Raw genomic sequence first — 24,572 nt, forward strand, 5'->3', positions numbered from 1 at the left:
GGCCTGGGCCGTGTACTGCAGCACGGGCAGTACCTCGTTACGCAGGACCAGTGCTTTGCCCTCACAGGTGAGGCGTCTGAGGCTCCACAGACCGATCCGTTGGGTGATCTTGGTCAAGCGTTCCTCCCAGGACTTGAGGGCTGCTCCTTCCTTCCCGAACCAGACTCCAAGAACCTTGATGAAATCCGGCTGGATGCTGAAAGGGAAGGGGGCGGAAGAGGCCGGCTGCCAGTCCCCGAAGAGCATGGCTTCCGACTTCCCGCAGTTGACTTTGGCTCCCGAAGCCCGTCCGAAGGTCTCACAGGTCTGGACGAGGGTGTCGACTGAGCGCCGGTCCACGCAGAAGACAGTCACGTCGTCCATGTAGAGCGAGCACTTGACCTCGAAGCGTTCTGGTCCTGGTGCGGTGATCCCTCTGATCTCTCCATTCCGCCGGATAGCCTCTGCAAAGAGTTCTATAACACAAACAAAAAGAAGAGGTGACAGAGGACAGCCTTGTCTGACCCCTGAGAGGACCGGGAAGGGGTCAGTCTTCCAGCCGTTCACCAACACCGAGCTGTGAATATCAAAATACATTAGTTGGACATACAAGCAAAACATGTTACCCAAACCTAACCTGTGCAGAGCTTTGCCCAGGAACTCATGGGAAACACGGTCGAAGGCCTTTTCCTGATCCAACGAGATCAGGGCTGCGTGCACCCGGCGGGCTTTGATGTACTCGACCGTGTCCCGCATGAGAGCCAGGCTGTCTGCGATGCGACGTCCGGGGATGCCGCAGGTCTGATCCGGGTGGATGATCCGTCCGATAACAGTCTTCAATCTCGTTGCCATCGTCTTGGCCAGGATCTTGTAGTCGACGTTCAGAAGGGTGATGGGACGCCAATTCTTCAGGTCGCACCTCTCTCCTTTACGCTTGTACAGGATCGTGACCATTCCTTCCCTCAGAGATGGAGGCATTCTGCCCTCCAGCACCATCTCCTCATACAGCCCTAACAGGTCCGGACAGATTAGGTCTCCCAGCGCTACATAGAGCTCTGCTGGGAGGCCGTCACTGCCCGGTGTCCTGCCAGAACTAAAGGATTTGGCGGCCGAGAGCAGCTCGTCCACCGTCAGAGGAACATCCATGGCCGCCGCGTCTGCAGGGTCAAGATGGTTAGTGATACCTGACAGGAACTTATCGGCGGCCTCGGGGTCAGTAGTCTTGCGGGCGTAGAGTTCGCTGTAGAAGTCGCTGACGACCTTCATCACGTTCTCTTTCCCGCGTCGCATGTTTCCACTCTCGTCTCGTAGTTCATTCATGGGCGTGTGACCGGCGTGGAGTTTCCTGAAAAAGAACGAGTTACATTTCTCACCCTTCTCCAGGTTCTCCACTTTGGAACGGAAGACAATTCGCTCGGACTCCTCCTCGAAGTGCCTTTTCAGGCTCCTCTTAGTCTCCTCCAGCTCCTCTCTCACGTCCCAGCCGCATCGAAGAAGGTCCTGCAGGGAACGCAGCTCACGCTGGAGTCTCCTGAAGTCCCTCCTCTTCAGACACGCCTGTTGTTGACTCTTTGCCTGAAAGAAGAAACGGAACTCGAGTTTAACGTATTCCCACCAGTCAGAAACAGACTGGAAGCCCGCCTTGTAGGCCCGCCACGTGGAGTAGGCAGCTCTAAGCTCCTCCAGAATCTCACCCTTTTCCAGCAGAGAGCAGTTCAGCTTCCAGGAGCCCGGGCCAATGGGGAAGCCATGGCCCAGCACACCTTGAAAGTGAATGGCTCTGTGGTCAGAGAAGAAGCAGGGGACCATCGAGTGCCCACTCCGCCCAACCGCCCGAGAGGTAAACACAAAGTCAATCCTGGAACGCAGCGAGCCATCGGATCGGCACCATGAATAGTTCACGGATCCGTGTCCGATGGAGCCAACAACGTCCACAAGAGAGGCTTCGGTCACCATCTCAATGAGCAGTTTGGATGTGACGTCCAACTTGGCAGCCGTTCCAGAACTGCGCCCATCCTCCTCAATCGGGCAGTTGAAATCCCCGGCCATCACTACCGTCCTGGCGGTAGCGAGCTGAGGGCGCAGGGCTTGGAGGAGCTCCAGTCGATCGCTCTTCACAGGAGAAGCATACACATTGATGAACCTGACAGGTTCTCCCGCCCAGGTGCCATCCACGAGCAGTAACCTGCCGCAGACGATTTCCTGAACAGAGTCCAATGTGAAGGCGCTTCCCCTGATCAGCACGGCGACCCCCGCGGACCTACAGTCGCCCCCGCCAGACCAGTAGGATGGGCCATGGGTCCACTCCCTGGCCAGATGGTTGAAGGACCTAGAGGAGGGAAGGGAGCATTCCTGCAGGAAAAATACATCACTAGACTGAGTGTTAAGGAACGCAAAAATTGTCTGACGTCGGAACTTGTCTCTGATGCTCCTAACATTAATGGAAAAGATGTTAATGTTAGCAGTCATTGGAGGAAAGAGAAAGTTAGAGCAGGCGGTGTGCCTTAGTTACCACTCCGGTCGGGCGGTTCTTCCTCTTTGGCACCTGCTGGTAAGGGTATCTCCAGCAGACCCTCTTCTGCTAGCTGATCAAGCAGGGATGGTGCCTCAGTGGCTTCCGACTCCTCCATTTCTTCTTCGGCCACAAGGGACTCCACCATCTGCTCCAACACGTCCGGTTCTGGGAGGAGGCCATCCTCCTCTTCCTGGGGTGGGTTAAGGTCCACAATGAACAGCTTGGAAGGTTCTGCGACAGGACTATCTTCCACCTTCCTTTTCCTTTGGCCTGTACCTGAGGAGACAAGAGCTGGAAAATCCTCCTCGGTGAAAAGTGCAAGAGTGCTGAGGCCCTCTGCTCTCATGGTCTGGGGAGGGAGAGTGGGCTTTGGGGGGGGGGTGAGGAGACCAACTGAGGAGTAGGGAAATGAGGTGGAGGTAGTGGAATCCTCAGTAGGGTTGGCCGGGGGGGGAGGGGTTTGGACAGGGGTGACAGGGGGGGGGACCAGGGAGGGGGCAACAGTTTTCTTACCCTTCTTTTCCCTGGACTCCGTGGCTGCTGGGGCATCGGCTGGAGCCACGGTCGCCGGGTTCTTGGCCGCCTTGTCCTTGGCCTCTGTGGCCTTGGTCGTAGCTGCCTTGGTCGACGAGGCTGTGACTACCCGATACTGGGTCGCCGCGGCAACCCTTGCCCAGGATTTCTCCCGCTGTGGGCAGTCCTTGTAAAGGTGGTCCGCCTGTCCACATAGGTTGCAAGTCTTCTTCTTTGGGCAGTCCTTGGAGCTGTGTCCTGTCACCCGGCAAACCCTGCAGGCGTCCTCCTTGCAGGTCTTCATCGAATGCCCTTTCCCGCCACATTTCCTGCAGTTGTGTGGCATGTCCGGGTAGTAGATGAGACCAAAGGAGTTTCCCAGAGAGAATGTCGGGGGCAGGTGCTGGAGACCATCCTCGGATGCTGGTTCCCTGTAGAGTCGAACGGTTACTGACCACTTACCCGTCCAGAATCCGTTGCCGTTAAGGATGTGGGATGGCTCCCTCACCACTGTGCAGAGACGTCCCAGGAACGTGGAGATGTCTCTTCCTGGGGTGTGCGGGTTCCGCATGGAGACCGTGATCCTCTTCTCATCCCTCTGTATAGGACAGGATCCTAAAAAAGAATGAAAAGGGGAGTCCGGCATCGCTGCGTTCATCGCCTCCCAGTATCTCCTGCAGGCATTCACCGTGGCAAAGGTTACCAGAAAAATGCCAGTCATGAAGGTCTGGACACTCAGGGTTTCCGCCCTGGAGAAGCCCTGATCCAGAATCATCTTCTTGCAGAACACGTCGCTGGACATGTCCGGCAACCTACCATCCACCGCCTTTAGCTTCAGGGCGACCGTCTGCCGCATCCAAGGCTCCAGGGTTGGAGCCTTTTCAGGCGGCGTCCGGGCTCCCTCCGGCTGGCTGGCGTCGGAGGTAGGGGCCTCTTGGGCCGAAGAAGCCTCTGGATGAGCCTTCCTGGAGGTCCCTGGGTCCTGAGCCTTCTTGGCTGCCTTCTCTGGCTTGCTTGCCATGGCTGGTTCCTGCTTGAGTTCCTGGAGCTGGATCTTGGATTCTTCTCCGGGTGTCTTCTCCCGCTGTGTTCCTCCTCGAAGTTCCTCTGGTCTCCCCAAGTCTTCTCCGAGCCTTCGTCTTCTTGCTTCTTTCTGCCAAGCTCTTCTTCCGTCCGATCTCCCTCTTCCGGTCTCGGCTGGGCTTTGGAGCTCGTCTCCCTGATCGTATCTCGTCAAGTGTAGCTAGCTCAGTTTGTTCTGATAAGAACAGATACTACACTTGATCTTAGCCAAAAGGCCGAGAAGCGATAACCAGAATTGGTTTGGGCCTCGAGTGGCACCCTGGCCTATGCCGGACACATCTTAGGGAGAGAGAGCGAGAGGGAGACAAACCCACGCCTACACAAGACATTTTGTCACCCAAGCCAACCCTTGAAAAGGCTGCTTTGCAGAGCAAAAACAAGAAGAATGGTGCGTTTTGCAGCCGCCGCCCACTGCAATGAATCTGAATAACTCCTCCTTTAGGGCGCAAGCAACTCCCCTCCCCCTTGCAGTCTTTCCAATTCACGATACAAAAAGACGGACAGGACAGGTTGCCTGACTTTCCGTCACTGCCACCCTTTGCCATCCTTACCCGTAGAAAGCCCTTTCATCATCCCCAAACCCTAATCTTTTCCCTTTCCTTCCCAGCCCCCAAACCCTGCCCTCTGTACCTTTCTCACCACCCGCTTCCCTTCTCCTGTCATCCCCCTACCACCCGGGAAAAAAAGAGATTGCCCCCTCCTTCCACTAGCCCACCCTCCCACCCAAAGAACAACTTCTTCTGCGCAGCTTGTTTTCTAGGCAGCAGCGCTATTGTGATGTCATCGGGGGGCATTGTGACAAGCCGCCAGTGTTCCGTCTCTTCATGTTGTGCACAGTTCAAACGGAAAATACATCAACAGGCAGACTACAGAAAAGCTTACTATCAAAGGTTAGAGGGGGGCTTTCTCAGAGGGCTTTTTCCAGTTTTTCTATTCCCAATTAGCCGTTTAAGTGTACTTATTGAAAGTAGTAATTCTTTCATAGGCCGCCCTTTCTTAGTATTTGACGTTCCTTATATTGCGGTATGAGGCTTCGCAGTAGGTTGCAAACATTCATCACCCATGACTGTCCCCAATTGAGCTCAGAAGCTCAATGTCTATCATGACCTCTCTTTTAGAATGTCCAAGAGCAAGCAAACTATTCCTCCAGGAGAGGGCGCCAACAGACTACTAAAGAGATCATCATTACTCAAAGAAAACCCCAAAAACCAATGCATGATAGGAATAAACAGGTAACTTTCTTTGGAGTGGAAGCGGAGAGATCACACCAGATGCCAATTCTAGATCTTATCACACCTGTGGTCACTGCAGCAGCAGGTGAATCCACTTTGTCCAAAAGGGATCTATTCCATTCAATTGCAAATGATCTAGATAAGACAGAGAACTGCAGCACGGGGACATAGCCGAGTTGGTCAGGTTGAGTGGTGATGAGTTTGCTATTTGGATGAATAAAGAAAGTCAAAAGTGTGAAAGATAAAAAACAAAAGGAGGAAGTGTGAAAAGTGAATGGGCCAAATTGAGGTGCATATGAAGACGTATGCTTTCTTCCAATTCATTAAATCGGGCTAATATGAATCAGGTGAATTGAGTTCTGCTTTTGGAAACTGGGTTAAGAAGGGGTGCACCGTTCCTGGAGGTACTGCAATACCAGGTCAATGCGTGGAGTGGACAGAGCAAGCTCTTTTTCCATCTCCCTGTTCTAAAAATCCATTTAATATATGGTCCCCAGATAGGGGACGTATCAGATATTAAACTGATAAGAACAGATACTACACTTGATCTTAGCCAAAAGGCCGAGAAGCGATAACCAGAATTGGTTTGGGCCTCGAGTGGCACCCTGGCCTATGCCGGACACATCTTAGGGAGAGAGAGCGAGAGGGAGACAAACCCACGCCTACACAAGACATTTTGTCACCCAAGCCAACCCTTGAAAAGGCTGCTTTGCAGAGCAAAAACAAGAAGAATGGTGCGTTTTGCAGCCGCCGCCCACTGCAATGAATCTGAATAACTCCTCCTTTAGGGCGCAAGCAACTCCCCTCCCCCTTGCAGTCTTTCCAATTCACGATACAAAAAGACGGACAGGACAGGTTGCCTGACTTTCCGTCACTGCCACCCTTTGCCATCCTTACCCGTAGAAAGCCCTTTCATCATCCCCAAACCCTAATCTTTTCCCTTTCCTTCCCAGCCCCCAAACCCTGCCCTCTGTACCTTTCTCACCACCCGCTTCCCTTCTCCTGTCATCCCCCTACCACCCGGGAAAAAAAGAGATTGCCCCCTCCTTCCACTAGCCCACCCTCCCACCCAAAGAACAACTTCTTCTGCGCAGCTTGTTTTCTAGGCAGCAGCGCTATTGTGATGTCATCGGGGGGCATTGTGACAAGCCGCCAGTGTTCCGTCTCTTCATGTTGTGCACAGTTCAAACGGAAAATACATCAACAGGCAGACTACAGAAAAGCTTACTATCAAAGGTTAGAGGGGGGCTTTCTCAGAGGGCTTTTTACAGTTTTTCTATTCCCAATTAGCCGTTTAAGTGTACTTATTGAAAGTAGTAATTCTTTCATAGGCCGCCCTTTCTTAGTATTTGACGTTCCTTATATTGCGGTATGAGGCTTCGCAGTAGGTTGCAAACATTCATCACCCATGACTGTCCCCAATTGAGCTCAGAAGCTCAATGTCTATCATGACCTCTCTTTTAGAATGTCCAAGAGCAAGCAAACTATTCCTCCAGGAGAGGGCGCCAACAGACTACTAAAGAGATCATCATTACTCAAAGAAAACCCCAAAAACCAATGCATGATAGGAATAAACAGGTAACTTTCTTTGGAGTGGAAGCGGAGAGATCGCACCAGATGCCAATTCTAGATCTTATCACACCTGTGGTCACTGCAGCAGCAGGTGAATCCACTTTGTCCAAAAGGGATCTATTCCATTCAATTGCAAATGATCTAGATAAGACAGAGAACTGCAGCACGGGGACATAGCCGAGTTGGTCAGGTTGAGTGGTGATGAGTTTGCTATTTGGATGAATAAAGAAAGTCAAAAGTGTGAAAGATAAAAAACAAAAGGAGGAAGTGTGAAAAGTGAATGGGCCAAATTGAGGTGCATATGAAGACGTATGCTTTCTTCCAATTCATTAAATCGGGCTAATATGAATCAGGTGAATTGAGTTCTGCTTTTGGAAACTGGGTTAAGAAGGGGTGCACCGTTCCTGGAGGTACTGCAATACCAGGTCAATGCGTGGAGTGGACAGAGCAAGCTCTTTTTCCATCTCCCTGTTCTAAAAATCCATTTAATATATGGTCCCCAGATAGGGGACGTATCAGATATTAAACTGATAAGAACAGATACTACACTTGATCTTAGCCAAAAGGCCGAGAAGCGATAACCAGAATTGGTTTGGGCCTCGAGTGGCACCCTGGCCTATGCCGGACACATCTTAGGGAGAGAGAGCGAGAGGGAGACAAACCCACGCCTACACAAGACATTTTGTCACCCAAGCCAACCCTTGAAAAGGCTGCTTTGCAGAGCAAAAACAAGAAGAATGGTGCGTTTTGCAGCCGCCGCCCACTGCAATGAATCTGAATAACTCCTCCTTTAGGGCGCAAGCAACTCCCCTCCCCCTTGCAGTCTTTCCAATTCACGATACAAAAAGACGGACAGGACAGGTTGCCTGACTTTCCGTCACTGCCACCCTTTGCCATCCTTACCCGTAGAAAGCCCTTTCATCATCCCCAAACCCTAATCTTTTCCCTTTCCTTCCCAGCCCCCAAACCCTGCCCTCTGTACCTTTCTCACCACCCGCTTCCCTTCTCCTGTCATCCCCCTACCACCCGGGAAAAAAAGAGATTGCCCCCTCCTTCCACTAGCCCACCCTCCCACCCAAAGAACAACTTCTTCTGCGCAGCTTGTTTTCTAGGCAGCAGCGCTATTGTGATGTCATCGGGGGGCATTGTGACAAGCCGCCAGTGTTCCGTCTCTTCATGTTGTGCACAGTTCAAACGGAAAATACATCAACAGGCAGACTACAGAAAAGCTTACTATCAAAGGTTAGAGGGGGGCTTTCTCAGAGGGCTTTTTACAGTTTTTCTATTCCCAATTAGCCGTTTAAGTGTACTTATTGAAAGTAGTAATTCTTTCATAGGCCGCCCTTTCTTAGTATTTGACGTTCCTTATATTGCGGTATGAGGCTTCGCAGTAGGTTGCAAACATTCATCACCCATGACTGTCCCCAATTGAGCTCAGAAGCTCAATGTCTATCATGACCTCTCTTTTAGAATGTCCAAGAGCAAGCAAACTATTCCTCCAGGAGAGGGCGCCAACAGACTACTAAAGAGATCATCATTACTCAAAGAAAACCCCAAAAACCAATGCATGATAGGAATAAACAGGTAACTTTCTTTGGAGTGGAAGCGGAGAGATCGCACCAGATGCCAATTCTAGATCTTATCACACCTGTGGTCACTGCAGCAGCAGGTGAATCCACTTTGTCCAAAAGGGATCTATTCCATTCAATTGCAAATGATCTAGATAAGACAGAGAACTGCAGCACGGGGACATAGCCGAGTTGGTCAGGTTGAGTGGTGATGAGTTTGCTATTTGGATGAATAAAGAAAGTCAAAAGTGTGAAAGATAAAAAACAAAAGGAGGAAGTGTGAAAAGTGAATGGGCCAAATTGAGGTGCATATGAAGACGTATGCTTTCTTCCAATTCATTAAATCGGGCTAATATGAATCAGGTGAATTGAGTTCTGCTTTTGGAAACTGGGTTAAGAAGGGGTGCACCGTTCCTGGAGGTACTGCAATACCAGGTCAATGCGTGGAGTGGACAGAGCAAGCTCTTTTTCCATCTCCCTGTTCTAAAAATCCATTTAATATATGGTCCCCAGATAGGGGACGTATCAGATATTAAACTGATAAGAACAGATACTACACTTGATCTTAGCCAAAAGGCCGAGAAGCGATAACCAGAATTGGTTTGGGCCTCGAGTGGCACCCTGGCCTATGCCGGACACATCTTAGGGAGAGAGAGCGAGAGGGAGACAAACCCACGCCTACACAAGACATTTTGTCACCCAAGCCAACCCTTGAAAAGGCTGCTTTGCAGAGCAAAAACAAGAAGAATGGTGCGTTTTGCAGCCGCCGCCCACTGCAATGAATCTGAATAACTCCTCCTTTAGGGCGCAAGCAACTCCCCTCCCCCTTGCAGTCTTTCCAATTCACGATACAAAAAGACGGACAGGACAGGTTGCCTGACTTTCCGTCACTGCCACCCTTTGCCATCCTTACCCGTAGAAAGCCCTTTCATCATCCCCAAACCCTAATCTTTTCCCTTTCCTTCCCAGCCCCCAAACCCTGCCCTCTGTACCTTTCTCACCACCCGCTTCCCTTCTCCTGTCATCCCCCTACCACCCGGGAAAAAAAGAGATTGCCCCCTCCTTCCACTAGCCCACCCTCCCACCCAAAGAACAACTTCTTCTGCGCAGCTTGTTTTCTAGGCAGCAGCGCTATTGTGATGTCATCGGGGGGCATTGTGACAAGCCGCCAGTGTTCCGTCTCTTCATGTTGTGCACAGTTCAAACGGAAAATACATCAACAGGCAGACTACAGAAAAGCTTACTATCAAAGGTTAGAGGGGGGCTTTCTCAGAGGGCTTTTTACAGTTTTTCTATTCCCAATTAGCCGTTTAAGTGTACTTATTGAAAGTAGTAATTCTTTCATAGGCCGCCCTTTCTTAGTATTTGACGTTCCTTATATTGCGGTATGAGGCTTCGCAGTAGGTTGCAAACATTCATCACCCATGACTGTCCCCAATTGAGCTCAGAAGCTCAATGTCTATCATGACCTCTCTTTTAGAATGTCCAAGAGCAAGCAAACTATTCCTCCAGGAGAGGGCGCCAACAGACTACTAAAGAGATCATCATTACTCAAAGAAAACCCCAAAAACCAATGCATGATAGGAATAAACAGGTAACTTTCTTTGGAGTGGAAGCGGAGAGATCGCACCAGATGCCAATTCTAGATCTTATCACACCTGTGGTCACTGCAGCAGCAGGTGAATCCACTTTGTCCAAAAGGGATCTATTCCATTCAATTGCAAATGATCTAGATAAGACAGAGAACTGCAGCACGGGGACATAGCCGAGTTGGTCAGGTTGAGTGGTGATGAGTTTGCTATTTGGATGAATAAAGAAAGTCAAAAGTGTGAAAGATAAAAAACAAAAGGAGGAAGTGTGAAAAGTGAATGGGCCAAATTGAGGTGCATATGAAGACGTATGCTTTCTTCCAATTCATTAAATCGGGCTAATATGAATCAGGTGAATTGAGTTCTGCTTTTGGAAACTGGGTTAAGAAGGGGTGCACCGTTCCTGGAGGTACTGCAATACCAGGTCAATGCGTGGAGTGGACAGAGCAAGCTCTTTTTCCATCTCCCTGTTCTAAAAATCCATTTAATATATGGTCCCCAGATAGGGGACGTATCAGATATTAAACTGATAAGAACAGATACTACACTTGATCTTAGCCAAAAGGCCGAGAAGCGATAACCAGAATTGGTTTGGGCCTCGAGTGGCACCCTGGCCTATGCCGGACACATCTTAGGGAGAGAGAGCGAGAGGGAGACAAACCCACGCCTACACAAGACATTTTGTCACCCAAGCCAACCCTTGAAAAGGCTGCTTTGCAGAGCAAAAACAAGAAGAATGGTGCGTTTTGCAGCCGCCGCCCACTGCAATGAATCTGAATAACTCCTCCTTTAGGGCGCAAGCAACTCCCCTCCCCCTTGCAGTCTTTCCAATTCACGATACAAAAAGACGGACAGGACAGGTTGCCTGACTTTCCGTCACTGCCACCCTTTGCCATCCTTACCCGTAGAAAGCCCTTTCATCATCCCCAAACCCTAATCTTTTCCCTTTCCTTCCCAGCCCCCAAACCCTGCCCTCTGTACCTTTCTCACCACCCGCTTCCCTTCTCCTGTCATCCCCCTACCACCCGGGAAAAAAAGAGATTGCCCCCTCCTTCCACTAGCCCACCCTCCCACCCAAAGAACAACTTCTTCTGCGCAGCTTGTTTTCTAGGCAGCAGCGCTATTGTGATGTCATCGGGGGGCATTGTGACAAGCCGCCAGTGTTCCGTCTCTTCATGTTGTGCACAGTTCAAACGGAAAATACATCAACAGGCAGACTACAGAAAAGCTTACTATCAAAGGTTAGAGGGGGGCTTTCTCAGAGGGCTTTTTACAGTTTTTCTATTCCCAATTAGCCGTTTAAGTGTACTTATTGAAAGTAGTAATTCTTTCATAGGCCGCCCTTTCTTAGTATTTGACGTTCCTTATATTGCGGTATGAGGCTTCGCAGTAGGTTGCAAACATTCATCACCCATGACTGTCCCCAATTGAGCTCAGAAGCTCAATGTCTATCATGACCTCTCTTTTAGAATGTCCAAGAGCAAGCAAACTATTCCTCCAGGAGAGGGCGCCAACAGACTACTAAAGAGATCATCATTACTCAAAGAAAACCCCAAAAACCAATGCATGATAGGAATAAACAGGTAACTTTCTTTGGAGTGGAAGCGGAGAGATCGCACCAGATGCCAATTCTAGATCTTATCACACCTGTGGTCACTGCAGCAGCAGGTGAATCCACTTTGTCCAAAAGGGATCTATTCCATTCAATTGCAAATGATCTAGATAAGACAGAGAACTGCAGCACGGGGACATAGCCGAGTTGGTCAGGTTGAGTGGTGATGAGTTTGCTATTTGGATGAATAAAGAAAGTCAAAAGTGTGAAAGATAAAAAACAAAAGGAGGAAGTGTGAAAAGTGAATGGGCCAAATTGAGGTGCATATGAAGACGTATGCTTTCTTCCAATTCATTAAATCGGGCTAATATGAATCAGGTGAATTGAGTTCTGCTTTTGGAAACTGGGTTAAGAAGGGGTGCACCGTTCCTGGAGGTACTGCAATACCAGGTCAATGCGTGGAGTGGACAGAGCAAGCTCTTTTTCCATCTCCCTGTTCTAAAAATCCATTTAATATATGGTCCCCAGATAGGGGACGTATCAGATATTAAACTGATAAGAACAGATACTACACTTGATCTTAGCCAAAAGGCCGAGAAGCGATAACCAGAATTGGTTTGGGCCTCGAGTGGCACCCTGGCCTATGCCGGACACATCTTAGGGAGAGAGAGCGAGAGGGAGACAAACCCACGCCTACACAAGACATTTTGTCACCCAAGCCAACCCTTGAAAAGGCTGCTTTGCAGAGCAAAAACAAGAAGAATGGTGCGTTTTGCAGCCGCCGCCCACTGCAATGAATCTGAATAACTCCTCCTTTAGGGCGCAAGCAACTCCCCTCCCCCTTGCAGTCTTTCCAATTCACGATACAAAAAGACGGACAGGACAGGTTGCCTGACTTTCCGTCACTGCCACCCTTTGCCATCCTTACCCGTAGAAAGCCCTTTCATCATCCCCAAACCCTAATCTTTTCCCTTTCCTTCCCAGCCCCCAAACCCTGCCCTCTGTACCTTTCTCACCACCCGCTTCCCTTCTCCTGTCATCCCCCTACCACCCGGGAAAAAAAGAGATTGCCCCCTCCTTCCACTAGCCCACCCTCCCACCCAAAGAACAACTTCTTCTGCGCAGCTTGTTTTCTAGGCAGCAGCGCTATTGTGATGTCATCGGGGGGCATTGTGACAAGCCGCCAGTGTTCCGTCTCTTCATGTTGTGCACAGTTCAAACGGAAAATACATCAACAGGCAGACTACAGAAAAGCTTACTATCAAAGGTTAGAGGGGGGCTTTCTCAGAGGGCTTTTTACAGTTTTTCTATTCCCAATTAGCCGTTTAAGTGTACTTATTGAAAGTAGTAATTCTTTCATAGGCCGCCCTTTCTTAGTATTTGACGTTCCTTATATTGCGGTATGAGGCTTCGCAGTAGGTTGCAAACATTCATCACCCATGACTGTCCCCAATTGAGCTCAGAAGCTCAATGTCTATCATGACCTCTCTTTTAGAATGTCCAAGAGCAAGCAAACTATTCCTCCAGGAGAGGGCGCCAACAGACTACTAAAGAGATCATCATTACTCAAAGAAAACCCCAAAAACCAATGCATGATAGGAATAAACAGGTAACTTTCTTTGGAGTGGAAGCGGAGAGATCGCACCAGATGCCAATTCTAGATCTTATCACACCTGTGGTCACTGCAGCAGCAGGTGAATCCACTTTGTCCAAAAGGGATCTATTCCATTCAATTGCAAATGATCTAGATAAGACAGAGAACTGCAGCACGGGGACATAGCCGAGTTGGTCAGGTTGAGTGGTGATGAGTTTGCTATTTGGATGAATAAAGAAAGTCAAAAGTGTGAAAGATAAAAAACAAAAGGAGGAAGTGTGAAAAGTGAATGGGCCAAATTGAGGTGCATATGAAGACGTATGCTTTCTTCCAATTCATTAAATCGGGCTAATATGAATCAGGTGAATTGAGTTCTGCTTTTGGAAACTGGGTTAAGAAGGGGTGCACCGTTCCTGGAGGTACTGCAATACCAGGTCAATGCGTGGAGTGGACAGAGCAAGCTCTTTTTCCATCTCCCTGTTCTAAAAATCCATTTAATATATGGTCCCCAGATAGGGGACGTATCAGATATTAAACTGATAAGAACAGATACTACACTTGATCTTAGCCAAAAGGCCGAGAAGCGATAACCAGAATTGGTTTGGGCCTCGAGTGGCACCCTGGCCTATGCCGGACACATCTTAGGGAGAGAGAGCGAGAGGGAGACAAACCCACGCCTACACAAGACATTTTGTCACCCAAGCCAACCCTTGAAAAGGCTGCTTTGCAGAGCAAAAACAAGAAGAATGGTGCGTTTTGCAGCCGCCGCCCACTGCAATGAATCTGAATAACTCCTCCTTTAGGGCGCAAGCAACTCCCCTCCCCCTTGCAGTCTTTCCAATTCACGATACAAAAAGACGGACAGGACAGGTTGCCTGACTTTCCGTCACTGCCACCCTTTGCCATCCTTACCCGTAGAAAGCCCTTTCATCATCCCCAAACCCTAATCTTTTCCCTTTCCTTCCCAGCCCCCAAACCCTGCCCTCTGTACCTTTCTCACCACCCGCTTCCCTTCTCCTGTCATCCCCCTACCACCCGGGAAAAAAAGAGATTGCCCCCTCCTTCCACTAGCCCACCCTCCCACCCAAAGAACAACTTCTTCTGCGCAGCTTGTTTTCTAGGCAGCAGCGCTATTGTGATGTCATCGGGGGGCATTGTGACAAGCCGCCAGTGTTCCGTCTCTTCATGTTGTGCACAGTTCAAACGGAAAATACATCAACAGGCAGACTACAGAAAAGCTTACTATCAAAGGTTAGAGGGGGGCTTTCTCAGAGGGCTTTTTACAGTTTTTCTATTCCCAATTAGCCGTTTAAGTGTACTTATTGAAAGTAGTAATTCTTTCATAGGCCGCCCTTTCTTAGTATTTGACGTTCCTTATATTGCGGTATGAGGCTTCGCAGTAGGTTGCAAACATTCATCACCCATGACTGTCCCCAATTGAGCTCAGAAGCTCAATGTCTATCATGACCTCTCTTTTAGAATGTCCAAGAGCAAGCAAACTATTCCTCCAGGAGAGGGCGCCAACAGACTACTAAAGAGATCATCATTACTCAAAGAAAACCCCAAAAACCAATGCATGATAGGAATAAACAGGTAACTTTCTTTGGAGTGGAAGCGGAGAGATCGCACCAGATGCCAATTCTAGATCTTATCACACCTGTGGTCACTGCAGCAGCAGGTGAATCCACTTTGTCCAAAAGGGATCTATTCCATTCAATTGCAAATGATCTAGATAAGACAGAGAACTGCAGCACGGGGACATAGCCGAGTTGGTCAGGTTGAGTGGTGATGAGTTTGCTATTTGGATGAATAAAGAAAGTCAAAAGTGTGAAAGATAAAAAACAAAAGGAGGAAGTGTGAAAAGTGAATGGGCCAAATTGAGGTGCATATGAAGACGTATGCTTTCTTCCAATTCATTAAATCGGGCTAATATGAATCAGGTGAATTGAGTTCTGCTTTTGGAAACTGGGTTAAGAAGGGGTGCACCGTTCCTGGAGGTACTGCAATACCAGGTCAATGCGTGGAGTGGACAGAGCAAGCTCTTTTTCCATCTCCCTGTTCTAAAAATCCATTTAATATATGGTCCCCAGATAGGGGACGTATCAGATATTAAACTGATAAGAACAGATACTACACTTGATCTTAGCCAAAAGGCCGAGAAGCGATAACCAGAATTGGTTTGGGCCTCGAGTGGCACCCTGGCCTATGCCGGACACATCTTAGGGAGAGAGAGCGAGAGGGAGACAAACCCACGCCTACACAAGACATTTTGTCACCCAAGCCAACCCTTGAAAAGGCTGCTTTGCAGAGCAAAAACAAGAAGAATGGTGCGTTTTGCAGCCGCCGCCCACTGCAATGAATCTGAATAACTCCTCCTTTAGGGCGCAAGCAACTCCCCTCCCCCTTGCAGTCTTTCCAATTCACGATACAAAAAGACGGACAGGACAGGTTGCCTGACTTTCCGTCACTGCCACCCTTTGCCATCCTTACCCGTAGAAAGCCCTTTCATCATCCCCAAACCCTAATCTTTTCCCTTTCCTTCCCAGCCCCCAAACCCTGCCCTCTGTACCTTTCTCACCACCCGCTTCCCTTCTCCTGTCATCCCCCTACCACCCGGGAAAAAAAGAGATTGCCCCCTCCTTCCACTAGCCCACCCTCCCACCCAAAGAACAACTTCTTCTGCGCAGCTTGTTTTCTAGGCAGCAGCGCTATTGTGATGTCATCGGGGGGCATTGTGACAAGCCGCCAGTGTTCCGTCTCTTCATGTTGTGCACAGTTCAAACGGAAAATACATCAACAGGCAGACTACAGAAAAGCTTACTATCAAAGGTTAGAGGGGGGCTTTCTCAGAGGGCTTTTTACAGTTTTTCTATTCCCAATTAGCCGTTTAAGTGTACTTATTGAAAGTAGTAATTCTTTCATAGGCCGCCCTTTCTTAGTATTTGACGTTCCTTATATTGCGGTATGAGGCTTCGCAGTAGGTTGCAAACATTCATCACCCATGACTGTCCCCAATTGAGCTCAGAAGCTCAATGTCTATCATGACCTCTCTTTTAGAATGTCCAAGAGCAAGCAAACTATTCCTCCAGGAGAGGGCGCCAACAGACTACTAAAGAGATCATCATTACTCAAAGAAAACCCCAAAAACCAATGCATGATAGGAATAAACAGGTAACTTTCTTTGGAGTGGAAGCGGAGAGATCGCACCAGATGCCAATTCTAGATCTTATCACACCTGTGGTCACTGCAGCAGCAGGTGAATCCACTTTGTCCAAAAGGGATCTATTCCATTCAATTGCAAATGATCTAGATAAGACAGAGAACTGCAGCACGGGGACATAGCCGAGTTGGTCAGGTTGAGTGGTGATGAGTTTGCTATTTGGATGAATAAAGAAAGTCAAAAGTGTGAAAGATAAAAAACAAAAGGAGGAAGTGTGAAAAGTGAATGGGCCAAATTGAGGTGCATATGAAGACGTATGCTTTCTTCCAATTCATTAAATCGGGCTAATATGAATCAGGTGAATTGAGTTCTGCTTTTGGAAACTGGGTTAAGAAGGGGTGCACCGTTCCTGGAGGTACTGCAATACCAGGTCAATGCGTGGAGTGGACAGAGCAAGCTCTTTTTCCATCTCCCTGTTCTAAAAATCCATTTAATATATGGTCCCCAGATAGGGGACGTATCAGATATTAAACTGATAAGAACAGATACTACACTTGATCTTAGCCAAAAGGCCGAGAAGCGATAACCAGAATTGGTTTGGGCCTCGCGTGGCACCCTGGCCTATGCCGGACACATCTTAGGGAGAGAGAGCGAGAGGGAGACAAACCCACGCCTACACAAGACATTTTGTCACCCAAGCCAACCCTTGAAAAGGCTGCTTTGCAGAGCAAAAACAAGAAGAATGGTGCGTTTTGCAGCCGCCGCCCACTGCAATGAATCTGAATAACTCCTCCTTTAGGGCGCAAGCAACTCCCCTCCCCCTTGCAGTCTTTCCAATTCACGATACAAAAAGACGGACAGGACAGGTTGCCTGACTTTCCGTCACTGCCACCCTTTGCCATCCTTACCCGTAGAAAGCCCTTTCATCATCCCCAAACCCTAATCTTTTCCCTTTCCTTCCCAGCCCCCAAACCCTGCCCTCTGTACCTTTCTCACCACCCGCTTCCCTTCTCCTGTCATCCCCCTACCACCCGGGAAAAAAAGAGATTGCCCCCTCCTTCCACTAGCCCACCCTCCCACCCAAAGAACAACTTCTTCTGCGCAGCTTGTTTTCTAGGCAGCAGCGCTATTGTGATGTCATCGGGGGGCATTGTGACAAGCCGCCAGTGTTCCGTCTCTTCATGTTGTGCACAGTTCAAACGGAAAATACATCAACAGGCAGACTACAGAAAAGCTTACTATCAAAGGTTAGAGGGGGGCTTTCTCAGAGGGCTTTTTACAGTTTTTCTATTCCCAATTAGCCGTTTAAGTGTACTTATTGAAAGTAGTAATTCTTTCATAGGCCGCCCTTTCTTAGTATTTGACGTTCCTTATATTGCGGTATGAGGCTTCGCAGTAGGTTGCAAACATTCATCACCCATGACTGTCCCCAATTGAGCTCAGAAGCTCAATGTCTATCATGACCTCTCTTTTAGAATGTCCAAGAGCAAGCAAACTATTCCTCCAGGAGAGGGCGCCAACAGACTACTAAAGAGATCATCATTACTCAAAGAAAACCCCAAAAACCAATGCATGATAGGAATAAACAGGTAACTTTCTTTGGAGTGGAAGCGGAGAGATCGCACCAGATGCCAATTCTAGATCTTATCACACCTGTGGTCACTGCAGCAGCAGGTGAATCCACTTTGTCCAAAAGGGATCTATTCCATTCAATTGCAAATGATCTAGATAAGACAGAGAACTGCAGCACGGGGACATAGCCGAGTTGGTCAGGTTGAGTGGTGATGAGTTTGCTATTTGGATGAATAAAGAAAGTCAAAAGTGTGAAAGATAAAAAACAAAAGGAGGAAGTGTGAAAAGTGAATGGGCCAAATTGAGGTGCATATGAAGACGTATGCTTTCTTCCAATTCATTAAATCGGGCTAATATGAATCAGGTGAATTGAGTTCTGCTTTTGGAAACTGGGTTAAGAAGGGGTGCACCGTTCCTGGAGGTACTGCAATACCAGGTCAATGCGTGGAGTGGACAGAGCAAGCTCTTTTTCCATCTCCCTGTTCTAAAAATCCATTTAATATATGGTCCCCAGATAGGGGACGTATCAGATATTAAACTGATAAGAACAGATACTACACTTGATCTTAGCCAAAAGGCCGAGAAGCGATAACCAGAATTGGTTTGGGCCTCGAGTGGCACCCTGGCCTATGCCGGACACATCTTAGGGAGAGAGAGCGAGAGGGAGACAAACCCACGCCTACACAAGACATTTTGTCACCCAAGCCAACCCTTGAAAAGGCTGCTTTGCAGAGCAAAAACAAGAAGAATGGTGCGTTTTGCAGCCGCCGCCCACTGCAATGAATCTGAATAACTCCTCCTTTAGGGCGCAAGCAACTCCCCTCCCCCTTGCAGTCTTTCCAATTCACGATACAAAAAGACGGACAGGACAGGTTGCCTGACTTTCCGTCACTGCCACCCTTTGCCATCCTTACCCGTAGAAAGCCCTTTCATCATCCCCAAACCCTAATCTTTTCCCTTTCCTTCCCAGCCCCCAAACCCTGCCCTCTGTACCTTTCTCACCACCCGCTTCCCTTCTCCTGTCATCCCCCTACCACCCGGGAAAAAAAGAGATTGCCCCCTCCTTCCACTAGCCCACCCTCCCACCCAAAGAACAACTTCTTCTGCGCAGCTTGTTTTCTAGGCAGCAGCGCTATTGTGATGTCATCGGGGGGCATTGTGACAAGCCGCCAGTGTTCCGTCTCTTCATGTTGTGCACAGTTCAAACGGAAAATACATCAACAGGCAGACTACAGAAAAGCTTACTATCAAAGGTTAGAGGGGGGCTTTCTCAGAGGGCTTTTTACAGTTTTTCTATTCCCAATTAGCCGTTTAAGTGTACTTATTGAAAGTAGTAATTCTTTCATAGGCCGCCCTTTCTTAGTATTTGACGTTCCTTATATTGCGGTATGAGGCTTCGCAGTAGGTTGCAAACATTCATCACCCATGACTGTCCCCAATTGAGCTCAGAAGCTCAATGTCTATCATGACCTCTCTTTTAGAATGTCCAAGAGCAAGCAAACTATTCCTCCAGGAGAGGGCGCCAACAGACTACTAAAGAGATCATCATTACTCAAAGAAAACCCCAAAAACCAATGCATGATAGGAATAAACAGGTAACTTTCTTTGGAGTGGAAGCGGAGAGATCGCACCAGATGCCAATTCTAGATCTTATCACACCTGTGGTCACTGCAGCAGCAGGTGAATCCACTTTGTCCAAAAGGGATCTATTCCATTCAATTGCAAATGATCTAGATAAGACAGAGAACTGCAGCACGGGGACATAGCCGAGTTGGTCAGGTTGAGTGGTGATGAGTTTGCTATTTGGATGAATAAAGAAAGTCAAAAGTGTGAAAGATAAAAAACAAAAGGAGGAAGTGTGAAAAGTGAATGGGCCAAATTGAGGTGCATATGAAGACGTATGCTTTCTTCCAATTCATTAAATCGGGCTAATATGAATCAGGTGAATTGAGTTCTGCTTTTGGAAACTGGGTTAAGAAGGGGTGCACCGTTCCTGGAGGTACTGCAATACCAGGTCAATGCGTGGAGTGGACAGAGCAAGCTCTTTTTCCATCTCCCTGTTCTAAAAATCCATTTAATATATGGTCCCCAGATAGGGGACGTATCAGATATTAAACTGATAAGAACAGATACTACACTTGATCTTAGCCAAAAGGCCGAGAAGCGATAACCAGAATTGGTTTGGGCCTCGAGTGGCACCCTGGCCTATGCCGGACACATCTTAGGGAGAGAGAGCGAGAGGGAGACAAACCCACGCCTACACAAGACATTTTGTCACCCAAGCCAACCCTTGAAAAGGCTGCTTTGCAGAGCAAAAACAAGAAGAATGGTGCGTTTTGCAGCCGCCGCCCACTGCAATGAATCTGAATAACTCCTCCTTTAGGGCGCAAGCAACTCCCCTCCCCCTTGCAGTCTTTCCAATTCACGATACAAAAAGACGGACAGGACAGGTTGCCTGACTTTCCGTCACTGCCACCCTTTGCCATCCTTACCCGTAGAAAGCCCTTTCATCATCCCCAAACCCTAATCTTTTCCCTTTCCTTCCCAGCCCCCAAACCCTGCCCTCTGTACCTTTCTCACCACCCGCTTCCCTTCTCCTGTCATCCCCCTACCACCCGGGAAAAAAAGAGATTGCCCCCTCCTTCCACTAGCCCACCCTCCCACCCAAAGAACAACTTCTTCTGCGCAGCTTGTTTTCTAGGCAGCAGTGCTATTGTGATGTCATCGGGGGGCATTGTGACAAGCCGCCAGTGTTCCGTCTCTTCATGTTGTGCACAGTTCAAACGGAAAATACATCAACAGGCAGACTACAGAAAAGCTTACTATCAAAGGTTAGAGGGGGGCTTTCTCAGAGGGCTTTTTACAGTTTTTCTATTCCCAATTAGCCGTTTAAGTGTACTTATTGAAAGTAGTAATTCTTTCATAGGCCGCCCTTTCTTAGTATTTGACGTTCCTTATATTGCGGTATGAGGCTTCGCAGTAGGTTGCAAACATTCATCACCCATGACTGTCCCCAATTGAGCTCAGAAGCTCAATGTCTATCATGACCTCTCTTTTAGAATGTCCAAGAGCAAGCAAACTATTCCTCCAGGAGAGGGCGCCAACAGACTACTAAAGAGATCATCATTACTCAAAGAAAACCCCAAAAACCAATGCATGATAGGAATAAACAGGTAACTTTCTTTGGAGTGGAAGCGGAGAGATCGCACCAGATGCCAATTCTAGATCTTATCACACCTGTGGTCACTGCAGCAGCAGGTGAATCCACTTTGTCCAAAAGGGATCTATTCCATTCAATTGCAAATGATCTAGATAAGACAGAGAACTGCAGCACGGGGACATAGCCGAGTTGGTCAGGTTGAGTGGTGATGAGTTTGCTATTTGGATGAATAAAGAAAGTCAAAAGTGTGAAAGATAAAAAACAAAAGGAGGAAGTGTGAAAAGTGAATGGGCCAAATTGAGGTGCATATGAAGACGTATGCTTTCTTCCAATTCATTAAATCGGGCTAATATGAATCAGGTGAATTGAGTTCTGCTTTTGGAAACTGGGTTAAGAAGGGGTGCACCGTTCCTGGAGGTACTGCAATACCAGGTCAATGCGTGGAGTGGACAGAGCAAGCTCTTTTTCCATCTCCCTGTTCTAAAAATCCATTTAATATATGGTCCCCAGATAGGGGACGTATCAGATATTAAACTGATAAGAACAGATACTACACTTGATCTTAGCCAAAAGGCCGAGAAGCGATAACCAGAATTGGTTTGGGCCTCGAGTGGCACCCTGGCCTATGCCGGACACATCTTAGGGAGAGAGAGCGAGAGGGAGACAAACCCACGCCTACACAAGACATTTTGTCACCCAAGCCAACCCTTGAAAAGGCTGCTTTGCAGAGCAAAAACAAGAAGAATGGTGCGTTTTGCAGCCGCCGCCCACTGCAATGAATCTGAATAACTCCTCCTTTAGGGCGCAAGCAACTCCCCTCCCCCTTGCAGTCTTTCCAATTCACGATACAAAAAGACGGACAGGACAGGTTGCCTGACTTTCCGTCACTGCCACCCTTTGCCATCCTTACCCGTAGAAAGCCCTTTCATCATCCCCAAACCCTAATCTTTTCCCTTTCCTTCCCAGCCCCCAAACCCTGCCCTCTGTACCTTTCTCACCACCCGCTTCCCTTCTCCTGTCATCCCCCTACCACCCGGGAAAAAAAGAGATTGCCCCCTCCTTCCACTAGCCCACCCTCCCACCCAAAGAACAACTTCTTCTGCGCAGCTTGTTTTCTAGGCAGCAGCGCTATTGTGATGTCATCGGGGGGCATTGTGACAAGCCGCCAGTGTTCCGTCTCTTCATGTTGTGCACAGTTCAAACGGAAAATACATCAACAGGCAGACTACAGAAAAGCTTACTATCAAAGGTTAGAGGGGGGCTTTCTCAGAGGGCTTTTTACAGTTTTTCTATTCCCAATTAGCCGTTTAAGTGTACTTATTGAAAGTAGTAATTCTTTCATAGGCCGCCCTTTCTTAGTATTTGACGTTCCTTATATTGCGGTATGAGGCTTCGCAGTAGGTTGCAAACATTCATCACCCATGACTGTCCCCAATTGAGCTCAGAAGCTCAATGTCTATCATGACCTCTCTTTTAGAATGTCCAAGAGCAAGCAAACTATTCCTCCAGGAGAGGGCGCCAACAGACTACTAAAGAGATCATCATTACTCAAAGAAAACCCCAAAAACCAATGCATGATAGGAATAAACAGGTAACTTTCTTTGGAGTGGAAGCGGAGAGATCGCACCAGAATGCCAATTCTAGATCTTATCACACCTGTGGTCACTGCAGCAGCAGGTGAATCCACTTTGTCCAAAAGGGATCTATTCCATTCAATTGCAAATGATCTAGATAAGACAGAGAACTGCAGCACGGGGACATAGCCGAGTTGGTCAGGTTGAGTGGTGATGAGTTTGCTATTTGGATGAATAAAGAAAGTCAAAAGTGTGAAAGATAAAAAACAAAAGGAGGAAGTGTGAAAAGTGAATGGGCCAAATTGAGGTGCATATGAAGACGTATGCTTTCTTCCAATTCATTAAATCGGGCTAATATGAATCAGGTGAATTGAGTTCTGCTTTTGGAACTGGGTTAAGAAGGGGTGCACCGTTCCTGGAGGTACTGCAATACCAGGTCAATGCGTGGAGTGGACAGAGCAAGCTCTTTTTCCATCTCCCTGTTCTAAAAATCCATTTAATATATGGTCCCCAGATAGGGGACGTATCAGATATTAAACTGATAAGAACAGATACTACACTTGATCTTAGCCAAAAGGCCGAGAAGCGATAACCAGAATTGGTTTGGGCCTCGAGTGGCACCCTGGCCTATGCCGGACACATCTTAGGGAGAGAGAGCGAGAGGGAGACAAACCCACGCCTACACAAGACATTTTGTCACCCAAGCCAACCCTTGAAAAGGCTGCTTTGCAGAGCAAAAACAAGAAGAATGGTGCGTTTTGCAGCCGCCGCCCACTGCAATGAATCTGAATAACTCCTCCTTTAGGGCGCAAGCAACTCCCCTCCCCCTTGCAGTCTTTCCAATTCACGATACAAAAAGACGGACAGGACAGGTTGCCTGACTTTCCGTCACTGCCACCCTTTGCCATCCTTACCCGTAGAAAGCCCTTTCATCATCCCCAAACCCTAATCTTTTCCCTTTCCTTCCCAGCCCCCAAACCCTGCCCTCTGTACCTTTCTCACCACCCGCTTCCCTTCTCCTGTCATCCCCCTACCACCCGGGAAAAAAAGAGATTGCCCCCTCCTTCCACTAGCCCACCCTCCCACCCAAAGAACAACTTCTTCTGCGCAGCTTGTTTTCTAGGCAGCAGCGCTATTGTGATGTCATCGGGGGGCATTGTGACAAGCCGCCAGTGTTCCGTCTCTTCATGTTGTGCACAGTTCAAACGGAAAATACATCAACAGGCAGACTACAGAAAAGCTTACTATCAAAGGTTAGAGGGGGGCTTTCTCAGAGGGCTTTTTACAGTTTTTCTATTCCCAATTAGCCGTTTAAGTGTACTTATTGAAAGTAGTAATTCTTTCATAGGCCGCCCTTTCTTAGTATTTGACGTTCCTTATATTGCGGTATGAGGCTTCGCAGTAGGTTGCAAACATTCATCACCCATGACTGTCCCCAATTGAGCTCAGAAGCTCAATGTCTATCATGACCTCTCTTTTAGAATGTCCAAGAGCAAGCAAACTATTCCTCCAGGAGAGGGCGCCAACAGACTACTAAAGAGATCATCATTACTCAAAGAAAACCCCAAAAACCAATGCATGATAGGAATAAACAGGTAACTTTCTTTGGAGTGGAAGCGGAGAGATCGCACCAGATGCCAATTCTAGATCTTATCACACCTGTGGTCACTGCAGCAGCAGGTGAATCCACTTTGTCCAAAAGGGATCTATTCCATTCAATTGCAAATGATCTAGATAAGACAGAGAACTGCAGCACGGGGACATAGCCGAGTTGGTCAGGTTGAGTGGTGATGAGTTTGCTATTTGGATGAATAAAGAAAGTCAAAAGTGTGAAAGATAAAAAACAAAAGGAGGAAGTGTGAAAAGTGAATGGGCCAAATTGAGGTGCATATGAAGACGTATGCTTTCT

The 24,572-nt window shown here is 48.1% G+C and overlaps 12 non-coding genes and 1 pseudogene across 12 annotated transcripts; all 13 read right to left on the reverse strand.

Annotated features, from left to right (window-relative positions):
• Positions 1-4,212: 4,212 nt before the first annotated feature.
• Positions 4,213-4,317, reverse strand: LOC142269772 (U2 spliceosomal RNA; annotated as a pseudogene).
• Positions 4,318-5,704: 1,387 nt separating this feature from the next.
• LOC142269702 (U2 spliceosomal RNA) lies at positions 5,705-5,895 on the reverse strand. The gene has a single exon (XR_012735127.1). It is a non-coding gene; the product is annotated as a U2 spliceosomal RNA (small nuclear RNA).
• A 1,387-nt stretch (positions 5,896-7,282) lies between these two features.
• On the reverse strand, positions 7,283-7,473 carry LOC142269703 (U2 spliceosomal RNA). The gene has a single exon (XR_012735128.1). It is a non-coding gene; the product is annotated as a U2 spliceosomal RNA (small nuclear RNA).
• Positions 7,474-8,860: 1,387 nt separating this feature from the next.
• Positions 8,861-9,051, reverse strand: LOC142269704 (U2 spliceosomal RNA). Its single transcript, XR_012735129.1, has one exon. It is a non-coding gene; the product is annotated as a U2 spliceosomal RNA (small nuclear RNA).
• A 1,387-nt stretch (positions 9,052-10,438) lies between these two features.
• On the reverse strand, positions 10,439-10,629 carry LOC142269706 (U2 spliceosomal RNA). Its single transcript, XR_012735130.1, has one exon. It is a non-coding gene; the product is annotated as a U2 spliceosomal RNA (small nuclear RNA).
• Positions 10,630-12,016: 1,387 nt separating this feature from the next.
• On the reverse strand, positions 12,017-12,207 carry LOC142269707 (U2 spliceosomal RNA). The gene has a single exon (XR_012735131.1). It is a non-coding gene; the product is annotated as a U2 spliceosomal RNA (small nuclear RNA).
• A 1,387-nt stretch (positions 12,208-13,594) lies between these two features.
• Positions 13,595-13,785, reverse strand: LOC142269709 (U2 spliceosomal RNA). Its single transcript, XR_012735133.1, has one exon. It is a non-coding gene; the product is annotated as a U2 spliceosomal RNA (small nuclear RNA).
• Positions 13,786-15,172: 1,387 nt separating this feature from the next.
• On the reverse strand, positions 15,173-15,363 carry LOC142269710 (U2 spliceosomal RNA). Its single transcript, XR_012735134.1, has one exon. It is a non-coding gene; the product is annotated as a U2 spliceosomal RNA (small nuclear RNA).
• A 1,387-nt stretch (positions 15,364-16,750) lies between these two features.
• LOC142269711 (U2 spliceosomal RNA) lies at positions 16,751-16,941 on the reverse strand. The gene has a single exon (XR_012735135.1). It is a non-coding gene; the product is annotated as a U2 spliceosomal RNA (small nuclear RNA).
• Positions 16,942-18,328: 1,387 nt separating this feature from the next.
• LOC142269712 (U2 spliceosomal RNA) lies at positions 18,329-18,519 on the reverse strand. Its single transcript, XR_012735136.1, has one exon. It is a non-coding gene; the product is annotated as a U2 spliceosomal RNA (small nuclear RNA).
• Positions 18,520-19,906: 1,387 nt separating this feature from the next.
• LOC142269713 (U2 spliceosomal RNA) lies at positions 19,907-20,097 on the reverse strand. The gene has a single exon (XR_012735137.1). It is a non-coding gene; the product is annotated as a U2 spliceosomal RNA (small nuclear RNA).
• A 1,387-nt stretch (positions 20,098-21,484) lies between these two features.
• Positions 21,485-21,675, reverse strand: LOC142269715 (U2 spliceosomal RNA). Its single transcript, XR_012735139.1, has one exon. It is a non-coding gene; the product is annotated as a U2 spliceosomal RNA (small nuclear RNA).
• Positions 21,676-23,062: 1,387 nt separating this feature from the next.
• Positions 23,063-23,253, reverse strand: LOC142269717 (U2 spliceosomal RNA). Its single transcript, XR_012735140.1, has one exon. It is a non-coding gene; the product is annotated as a U2 spliceosomal RNA (small nuclear RNA).
• Positions 23,254-24,572: the final 1,319 nt, after the last annotated feature.

The sequence above is a fragment of the Anomaloglossus baeobatrachus genome, unplaced genomic scaffold (assembly GCF_048569485.1).
Source record: "Anomaloglossus baeobatrachus isolate aAnoBae1 unplaced genomic scaffold, aAnoBae1.hap1 Scaffold_322, whole genome shotgun sequence".
Taxonomy (NCBI): Eukaryota; Metazoa; Chordata; class Amphibia; order Anura; family Aromobatidae; genus Anomaloglossus; species Anomaloglossus baeobatrachus.